The sequence below is a fragment of the Onychomys torridus genome, chromosome 10 (assembly GCF_903995425.1).
Source record: "Onychomys torridus chromosome 10, mOncTor1.1, whole genome shotgun sequence".
NCBI lineage: Eukaryota > Metazoa > Chordata > Mammalia > Rodentia > Cricetidae > Onychomys > Onychomys torridus.
In genome coordinates, this window is record NC_050452.1 from 29,779,998 (window position 1) to 29,790,395 (window position 10,398).

A 10,398-nucleotide genomic window follows, 5' to 3' on the forward strand; every position below is an offset into this window, starting at 1 on the left:
AGAAGAGGGCACTAGATCTCAATACATGTGGTTGTGAGTCACCATGTGGTTGCTGGGAATTGAACTCAGGACCTCTGGAAGAGCAGTCAGTGCTCTTAACCGCTGAGCCATCTCTCCAGCTAAAAAGCATGTGTTACAACACCCCACCTAGTTCTGTCCACATGGTAGAAGGAAAAGAGCCAACTTCCTCTGACCTACACATGCATGTTATCACACACACACACACACACACACACGCACGTGCTTGCACACACACACACATGCACACCTGTACTCACCCACAATGGATAAATGAATGAGTGAATATAAAAAAAGACATTTTATGGGGTTGGAGAGATGGCTCAGAGATTATGAGCACTGGCTGTTCTTCCAGAGGTCCTGAGTTCAATTCCCAACAACATGGTGGCTCAGATCCATCTACAATGTGATCTGGTGCCCTCTTCTGGCATGCAGGCATACATGTAGAAAGAACCCAGTATACATAATAAGTAAATCTTTAAAAAAAAAAAAAAAAGACATTTTAAAACCTAGGCTTTTGGCTCAGGGGTCAATAGAAGGAAAGATACTTGGAGGGAACATGATCTGTGTCAGCGTCTCCCAGGCCAGTCCTGTTTAAAAAGTGGCTCAGCATTGGCCATGTGCATCATTTTAATGGCTCTCTGATTACATCTCCAAAAATTGCTAAGAATTCTGAGACCACCCAAGTGGCTCTGGGAGTGTGTTAGAGGGGACTCAATCTGATAAGATGAAACCATGGTCACCAGAGCCCACAAGGGACTTCAGACTCATTGTTTTCGGTAAATGGAGTTCCTGGTGTGATTCCCCTAGACAAGGGCAGCTGGGATGGAGCAGAGCACAGCTCGGGCTGTAAGCCTGGCCCATCACTGTTTACATTCTTAGAAAACAGACACCGTGCCTGTGTTGGCAGCCCTGACAGCAGATGGTGCTGATGTTGTCTTCCTTGATGCTCCGCCATGAACAGAATTCAGCCAGACTCAGGGATGAGGGGCTCTCTTCTTTCTCCTGGTCCCCAATTTCCCATGTCTTTCTGTCTGCCTCACTCACACTGCTGAGTTCTACTCACCATCAGCAGCCAAGACAAGATGACCTGTGGCCGTTTAGAACACCTTTGGTGGGCCAGCGAGATAGCTCAGTGGGTAAATGTGTTTGCTGCCAAGCCTGATGACATGAGTTCGATCCCTGGGACTCACAGTAGGAGAGCATGAAATCCTGGAAGCTGTCCTCTGACTTTCACACACATACTGTGGCCTTTATGCACTCATCTGTGTATGGTGGGATTCACACAAATAAATAAACATTTAAATAAAATAAAATGCCTTTGGCAAGACTGTGATGTGGCTCAGAAAGTAGGAGACACACACATGGTCACAGTGACTTAGGCAGCAGTTTTTCTGCCCCTGAGGTGTGGAAATGAGGAAACATCTGAGAGGAACCGAGTTCAGGGCTAGTCACAGAGCAGAGTGCTTCCCCAAGATTGTGCTGGTCCCCAGGTCAGAAAGGAATGAACTGGTCCCCAACCTAAGTGCTTATGGTGGGACAGCTGTGCCTGGCACATGGCTCTTGGAGGAAGGAGTGGGTACAGGGCCAGGAGGCCCAAGGGCATCAGCCAGCCTCGATGATATTTTCCATGTGGCGCTCCACATCCCTGCCTCGCCTGCCTGATTTGCAGTGTCTGGATGCTGCCGACTGACCCATTGCCTTTCATCCTGAACCTTGTAGGAATTTGGTTCAGACTGGCCATCTCAGAGGCTTCTAGCTGCTGGCTCAGAAGGCCAAGTCCACATTCCTCACACTGGAATGTTTTGGATTCCATCAGGGACTCTTGAACCTCTCAGAAAATAACTGCCTACCCAGCAAATTCTTGAGCCTCCTTTGAAATGTTATCTTTTCCACTGTCCCGAGTTCTCTGCGCAGAAGGGCCTCTGAGCTGGGCCCCTGGGATAGATTCTCTGCCTCCACTCCAGGGACCCTGGAGGTGGGGAGAGGCTCCATGAGGAAGGACCCTAAAGCATGTCTCCTAGAGCTACCCCTCCTTGGATACCTACATCCCAGCAAGCTGTCCTGGGCCAACATCCTCCTCACCCCTACTCTGTCCCCTCTCCATACCCATCCCTGGCACTCTCTGTGAAACTAGCACATTCTCTCAGCAAAGTAAGTGAGCTTGTGACTATTTCTAAGCACAGGGTTCCCCTGCAGTAAACAGGGGCTAGCAAGCTAAGGCCAGACGTGGCTTTGTAAATAGTTTCCTTAGAACACAGGCATGCTCATTGGTCGGAGTTATCCACACAAACAGATGTGTACAGGAGTTACAAGAAGATTTCCAGTAACTAACGTGCAACAGTGTGAGACCTATAAGTGTCTGCATGGACTCTGCCTTTGTTGTGGTGGTCCTGTTATGGACATTATGCAGACAGGCCCATCTGTGACCTGGATTCACACTGACAGGACACCTCACTTGTGGGGTGCCAGAGTCATGCCCCTTTCCAACCCATCTTCCCTAAGAGCAGCAAGGAGATTGCTGAGGAGCATGGTGGGAGAGGGAAGATTCACATTCTCTGGCTCTCTACAAGTACGCTGTAGCTCTGTGCTTAGACCTGTCTGTCCCCAGCTGTGCGTGTGGCAGGCCTTCTCCACTCCAGGGCTGCCCGTGCATTTAGCTTGGAGGATTCACCACATTGTGGGGAAACGCTGGAAGATGACATTTAGGTCCTGGATGGAAAATTGTACTTTGGGTCAGGACTGTGAGAACTTTCTCCAATGGACCTTTCTGGATTCATTTTTAGTTTCTGTGTATGAGTGTTTATCTGTATGTATGTATGTATGCATGCACAACATGTGTATGCAGTGCCCCAGAAGGCCAGAAGAAAGTGTCAGATCCCCTGAAAGTGGAGGTACAGATGGTTGTGAGCACCGTGTGGATGCTGGGAGGAGAACCCGGGTCCTCTGCAAGAGCAGCAAGTGCTCTTAACCACTGAGCCAGCTCCCAGCCCCCAGTGCATTTTTAAACATTTGGCTTTTGCCGTTACAGTTAGTGCTTTGAGCCATCCAGAGGAGGCAGAGGCAGGCAGATCTCTGAGTTCGAGGCTAGCCTGGTCTACAGAATGAGTTCCAGGACAGCCAGGGTCACACAGAGAAACCCTGTCTCAAAAAACAAACAAACAAACAAAAGTTTTAAGTCCATTTTATTGATGGCCAGACAAAGAGTGGGTTTGAGCCTCCAAAAAGTCTCCTGGTGTCTAAGTTCAGGGATACAGCATTTTTTTGTTTTGTTTTGTTTTGTTTTGTTTGTCCATGGGCTGAGGCAGGGAGACGCTGCCAGCTGCCGCCATGAGAAGACGTTAAGATACCAGTAAGCCAAGAGCCACATGGCAACTTATAGATTAATAGAAATGGGTTAATTTAAGATTTAAGAACAGCTAGCTAGAAGCCTGAGCCATTAGGCCAAACAGTTTAAATAATATAAGTGTCTGTGTGTTTATTTTATAAGTGGGTTGTGGGACTGCCAGAGCTTGGTGGGAGCTGGAGAGGAACACTCCAGCTACAGTGCCCAGCTTTGCTGCAACTCATCCATCCTTTTATTTGCTCTGTGCCTTGATTTCCCCATCTGTAAGGTGAGCAGTACTCACTGCACAGCAAGGCTGTGTGTACTATGGTGTGAGGAGTCAAAATTAACGATGCTGTTTGTCCTGATAAGATTGAGACAGGCAGACAGGCGTGAGAGGAAAGCCCACCCACTTCTATCCTCCTCAGACTGGTCCACCCACATTCAACAGCCTGGACCATGCCTTTGTCCAGAGTATCTGTTAAGTCATCTAAAGTTATCACTGCTTCCATATCCTATGCCCGTGTTCACATACAGGATTGGACAGTATTTGTGGCTTCTGGTGCCCATTAGTGTCTTGGCACACGCTCCCATGGATAAGCAGGGACTACCATATCAGCCTTATTTTTTTTATTTTTAAGTCAGGTTTTGGAAACAGCTCAGATGCTTCACTAAGGTTTTCTTAATACTGGCTGCCAGGCTAGATCACAGGCAGTTCTGGCTGCCGTGCTCCCCATAGGGAATGCCCATGAACTTGGCCCTGGGCTTAAATGGTCTCACTGGACTCGGAGTGCACCAGCTGCAATGAAGGAGGGGAACTAAGTCAAGCTGAGAGGTGGGGAGATGGCTTAGAGGTTAAGAGCACTGGTTGCTCTTGCAGAAAACACAGGCTTGGTTCCCAGCATCCATATGTCAGCTCATAACTATCTGTAACTCTAGTGCCAGGGAATCCAATGTTCTCTTCTGATCTCCATGGGCATTGCATCCATGTGGTGCATAGACATGCATGTAGGCAAAATACCCATGTGCATAAAATTAAATCTTTAAAAAAATTTAAAAAAAAAAATAGAAGTGAAGCCATTGTCACCTGGCAGGTGTAATCCCCTCCCAAAGGGGCTAGCAGCGGCAGGGCTGGGGCTGGGAAAGTTTAGGTGATCTCTCAGTAGGAACCCCTGTCCAGAGGAAGGCTCATTCCAGCAGGCTCTGCCCACCTTACTCCATGCAAACAGGGCTGAATTAGCCAGGGTGGGCTGGTGGCATGGTTCGGCAAGAAAAACTGTTTGCTTCCAAGCCTTAGAGAGAACTGACTTCACAGATTGTCCACAGATGGTCTTATGGTTCCCAGTACTCCAGTCCCTGCTCCTCCCATGTCAAGTTCTTCCCTAGGTGCTGTAGTTTCAATGTGAATCCAATGGCCATTTCAAGTTCCAAATTTACCGATCCCTGATAGCAGATAGAATCTTGTTTCTGTGTGTCTCTGGCCATAAAGACAGTGTTCCTCCTTTGCATCTTTTTGGTTTTCTTATTTTATTGTACCGCCTGAGCCTGCAGTGTGATGTGAAGTGCTGGGTGCTCACACCCTGGGCTCACCCCCACCTCTAGGGGCACTGGGAAAGAGGAAGTTCTCTTCCACTCCTGGTGAGTGAGGGGGAGCTTTGGTTAGGGGCAGATGCAGAGCTGGATGTGGTGCTGCAGACCTGTGGTCCCAGTGCTTGGGAGGCTGAGACAGGAAGCATGTGTCCTCAGGTCATCCTGACCCACATAGTGAAACGTTGCTTCAAAAACAAAACGCTAAACAAAACAAACCACAAGTCAATATTAAGAGACAGGAGGACTTCCAACTCAGGCAAATCAGGGGCTTACAATGAGAGCCTGTTTGAATTACAAATGTGTACAAACATGTGGATGTCAGATGAGGCAATTCCATGGAGCCTATCTGATAATCAAAGGGGTTTATTTTGGATTAATTTACAACAGGCCAAAGGGAGTTAGTTGGCCATGGAGTCCAGGAGGGGTGAGGTGCGGTCCAATGAGGTTCTCTGGAGAACTCTGCCTTAGTCTGCAGTACCAGCATCCAGCATCCAAGACCATGAAGTAGCAAAGAGAGCGAGCACATAGGCATTCCAGGTCTTGAGGGGTCCCCCCTTGGCCACACTGGGGCGGGGGGTACCTGCTGCCTGCTAGGGGTGGTGCTTCAGGGGTAAAGCACAGGCAACCACCCCTACAGTCAGATTTTATCAAATCTTTTCTCATGATTATTAAAGTGATTTTGTAGATTCTTGCCTTTAATGTATTAATGTAGCAAATTATATTGATTTTTAATTTAAATTATTTATTATTACTGTGTATGATGGGGATATCATACATGATGGGCACATACATGCATACGTAGAGGTCATCGGACTTTAGTCCTAGTATGATCCTTGTCTTCCTTGGGCTCAACTGATTCATCTGAAAACTGGGTCAGCAGTGCTTGTGGCAGATGGTTGCCTTGGCAACTCAATGAAGTAGTGTCTTAGGGTTACTATTGTGATGAAACACTAAAACCAAAAGAAAGTTGGGGAGGAAAGGGTTTATTTGACTTACACTTAGACATCATTGCTCATCATTGAAGGAACTCAAACAGGGCAGTGATAAGTTTTAAATCTCCAGTTGCTGGGTTCCAGCCGCCACTGATGTAATAAGCCAAATCAAACTGAATTAATAAATGCAGGGTTAATGAGCAAAGCAATTGAGAAGGCTGGGGAAGGGTCACAGGGGAAGAGCTACATGGCAAATATGGCTACCAGCCTTAAGTACATTATAGGTGTGGTCTTGAGCAGCCCCAGACAGGGGCTGGCTTTTGGTGGGCTTTGAGGGTGCGGGGGGGTCTAGAATGGGAGGGCAGCTCTAGGGGAGGAGCTGTGTTTGGTGGGCTTTGAGGGGGTGAATTTGGGGAGAGAGATGGGGGAGGGGAGTTGAGGTGGAGTTTCCACCAGAACATTCCAGACTCCTTGGTAACAGGGGTGCTGGTTCAAGTCTAGCTACTTCCTGTGGGCATGGGATGACGTAACCTGTATGTGTCTGTAAAACAACTGGAACGGACTTACATCTCGGTGTAATAGGGCAAAAGGGCTAAAAAATCCATAGAAATTTAAGGGCTCCTAAAAACTGTGGTCAGTGCTCTACCAGTCTATCAAAACTGCATTTATAAACCAGTTATCCTGTATGGAGTCTGTGAATGAGGCATACCTGTCTGTATTTTTAACAGGAAACTTATTAATGAGCTATCAGGGTGCTTGCAATCTTGGGATTGGGCTGTTAAACTGTTACTCTAGTCATCAAACATCGTCGGATCTGAGCAGGATTGATTTAAGCAGAAGTGAGATAGTCTTCCAGGCACCCAGGCAGCAATCCCAAGTCTCTCTGTGGTCTTTGGGGGACACAAGCCCCTAAAGCAGTATTTGCCTTTAGCTAGCTGCCAAGCCCAGAAGACCTGACAGAATTTTTGTAGGGTAAGAATTTGGAAAGACTGGCCCACCTTGACTTTGTAGCATGGGGCAATTGATGCCCCACTGTTCCATTTATTTAGTCTGGACAGGATCTCAGCAGCGGTGTAAGGCAGCTTTTCACTGCATGGCCCAAAGCAATGCCCCAGGTGTAAGTTCTTCTGTGGCCATCCGTCTTCTTGGAGAAGATACAGGATGCTGCCAAGAGCTGACAAGTCTCTTTATCATAAAAAGCTTTTTTAAATGCCATATTCTCAGGTCTCTAAAGGTGTTTGACCGGGGGAACAAAATCTGCTAGGTATATCATCAGATTCAGCAAAGTAATAATCAGCTGAGCTATAACCAAGACACACAGAACACACAAATCTGGACATCCAACACAAGTTAAAACAAGCATGCAGTGACCATATATTTATACATTTCCATTCAGGCAGGAACCTGGAGGCAGGAGCTGATGCAGAGGCCATGGAGGAATGCTGCTTACTGGCTTGCTCTTTGTGGCTTGTTCAGCCCGCTTTCTTGTAGAGTCCAGGACCACTGGCCCAGAGGTGGCCCCACCTACACTGCACTGCACCCTCCATCAATCACTATTTAGGAAAAAGTCAGACCTTATGGAGGCATTTTCTCAATTGTGGTTCTCTTTTCAGGAAACTCTAGCTTGTGTTAAGTTGATATAAAACTAGCCAGCACAATTAGTAAAGCTTAACCCCTCACAGGAAGAACACTTCCTTCACAAGGCAGGAAGAAGGAATACTCCAGCAGTGAGGTCTCAGTCAATCTAGAGTGACATCCAGCCCGTCTCCCTTCCCTGTGGCTGGAGGGTCATTTCAGCTGGGGATACAGCCTCAGGTTCCCCGCCCCTGGGAGTAGGAGACCCAGGCTGGCAATCCTAGCTCAGATTCTTAGAGGTCCCTGCCAGCCAGGCCTAATTCCCTGTCCTGTCTGGAGCTGCAGCTCACCGGACTAGGAGGACAGGGTCAAGGCAGTAACCCCATGGATACAGACCTAATCCCAGCCCTGTTCCCAGAGAACTGCCTGTGGGTTATGGGTGGGTCCATTCTAGTGCCCTTTCAACTCAGCATGTAGGAGGGAAGGAAGGGCGGAAGAGAAAAGGAGGGGAGGAAACATGGAGGAGGAGATGGCTTCAGAACTCAGCCTCCACGGATGGCTCTGGATGGCTCTCTGGAGTCACCCTCTGCCTCTGGGCCTCCTCCTCTCACACGCCTCCTTTCTGGGCTTCGCCTTGTTTGCCCTGGCGTGCTCCACAGCAGAACAAATCATTGCCACATGGCCCAGGATTTCTGAAGAGTCGAGCAGCTAGAGACATTCTTCCTTGTTCACTTCCCAATGGAGATGCTGCCTGGCTGGTGGTCAGGGACTCCTTCATGCTCAGGGAGGAAGAAAGGCCATAGAGCACTGTGGAAGCCAGCCTCACTCATGGGAAGGCACGGCTTGTCTCCAGCTCCTTGCTGGCTCGGTGCTGGAGGTATCACCAGGGTAGTGGGTAATTGCTGGTCCTGCAGGTTAGACAAGAAGCTGGTGTGTCCTGCCAGGCCACAGGCTGACTCCTTGACGGGTTGCCATTTGGGCCCTAATGTGGAAGCTCCTTCCCAGGCCGGTTCCTGTTCCTCCCAGCTGCCCTCTGCAGGGGAGCTTCAGTGGGCTGGGCAGGCAGGCATGCCCCACCCAACCAGGCTAGCATCATCTCCATTTGGAGTTCCAAATGTTTCACTCATCCAAAAACTGGCTTGAGGTCTGCAGACGTGGGCCCATTGGAGCCTCCCTGTTGGAGAGGCTAAGAGCCAGGCCGGCAGCCCTCTTCCGCCTTGGCCTCTCTGCTCACACAGCAGAATTGCTGTGTCCCTGGCCCTGGCCGAGGGAGTAGAAGGGACTGGCCAGGTCACATGAGGACCCTGGGATGTAGCAGAGCCCAGAATCAAAGGCAAGCTGGGTCAGTGGGCACCGAGTAGTGCAGGATCCTGTCCATACTGTGTACTCTGGACCTGTCTTGCTTCTGCCTTGTGTGGGAAACGGCCCTGGCTTGCACTTTGATTTTAGCTGACCCAAGGCCTGGCCAGGATGCTAGCTAATGGGAACAGTTAGAATGCCCTGAGGAAGCTCTCTGGTTGGTCTGCTCTAAAGCAATCTCTGCACCCAGTGCCTGCATGGTGTTGGGGCTGCTCAAAAAGGAGGCTTCACAACCCCCTGAACCTGTGAGTCTCAGGCAGGCCCTGATTCACTTGAATGCCAGAGCACATGGGCCTAGGCAGGCTTGGGCTCCAGCTCTGGTGATGTAGGTTACTGTGTGGCCTTGAGCAACTGCCTTGCCATCTGTGTCTGCAACTTCCCGTCAGATGAAAGGGTAACAGCAAAGACACTATACTACCTCTCAGGCCATCCAGCTGGTGCAGGATTAAGTCTGCAATGGCAAGGGCAGGTCTGCTTCCCACCTCTCTCAGAACCTAAGATCCAGGTCCACTGACACTCTGCTGGCTATCTGGGGCCTTGACATTGGGTATTCTTGCACTGTAGGTCTCCGAGGCCATGCTTGTATATGTGGGGAGGACAGATCACTAGGCCATAGTCCCCGATACTGGAATGACCTCTAGTCCCCCACTCAAGTCTCAGCAGATGGTATTCTGCCCCATGTGATCTGCTTGTGCCAGCTCAAAGCCAGCCAGTGACTGATCCCAAGTGACCTCTGAAGCTGTCTCAGGTTCTAGGGTGTCTTCCCACCTCCTCCAGCTCTTGAGGGTGTGTGTGTCAGGATCCCTGGCTTGTAGCCATCACTCATCTGTTTCCACAGCCTCTTCCTGTATCTGGATTCATCCCCAGGGAGACTCACTTCGTTAGGATCCACCCTAACCCCACATAACACATCATAATCTACGAAGGCTCCATTTCCAAACCAGGTTATTTTTGAAGTTATGAGCATCTGAGCTTTGGGGGGACCTGATTCACCCACCTGGGAGTGAGGTGGTGTCAAAAGGAGACTGTTATGTGTGAATGTGCATGTCCCCAAAGCTTGTGTTTGACAGGTGGTCACCACTGACAGATCCTCAGGTGCTTGGATGTGGGACAGTCTGGATATGGGGTGTGTTGGCAGACACTGGGCCTCGATCCTTACTCATTGGTACTCGTGTTTGACCAGCCTGTCTGGTTGTGGGCAGGGCCTGCCTCTCACCAGTAACAGGCCACTCATCACCCCTGTGATGTGACATGGGTGGGAACTGGCCTGCTGCTGCCACCAGCTGGCCTGTGGAGAGGGCCACGAGAACACGGACATGGATCCTTCCCTAGTCTAGCCTCTGCTGAGACCTCAGTCCTGGGCCTTAACTGGTCTGCAGCAGGAGGGACCTGAGCATGGAGGCCCACCACGGCTGTGCTTGTCCTGCTGTGCTGCTCTAAGTCCCCAGGTTCACAGCCATTTGCTGCACATCTAAAGACAAATCATCTGAGGGTCCCTCCTTGCTGACCCGAGGCAAGGAAGATGCCCAGGGCCCTTAGTGGTAAGTGCTCTGAAACACAGCAGCCCTCACCACCAACGCTGAGTTCTCATCTTGTGGG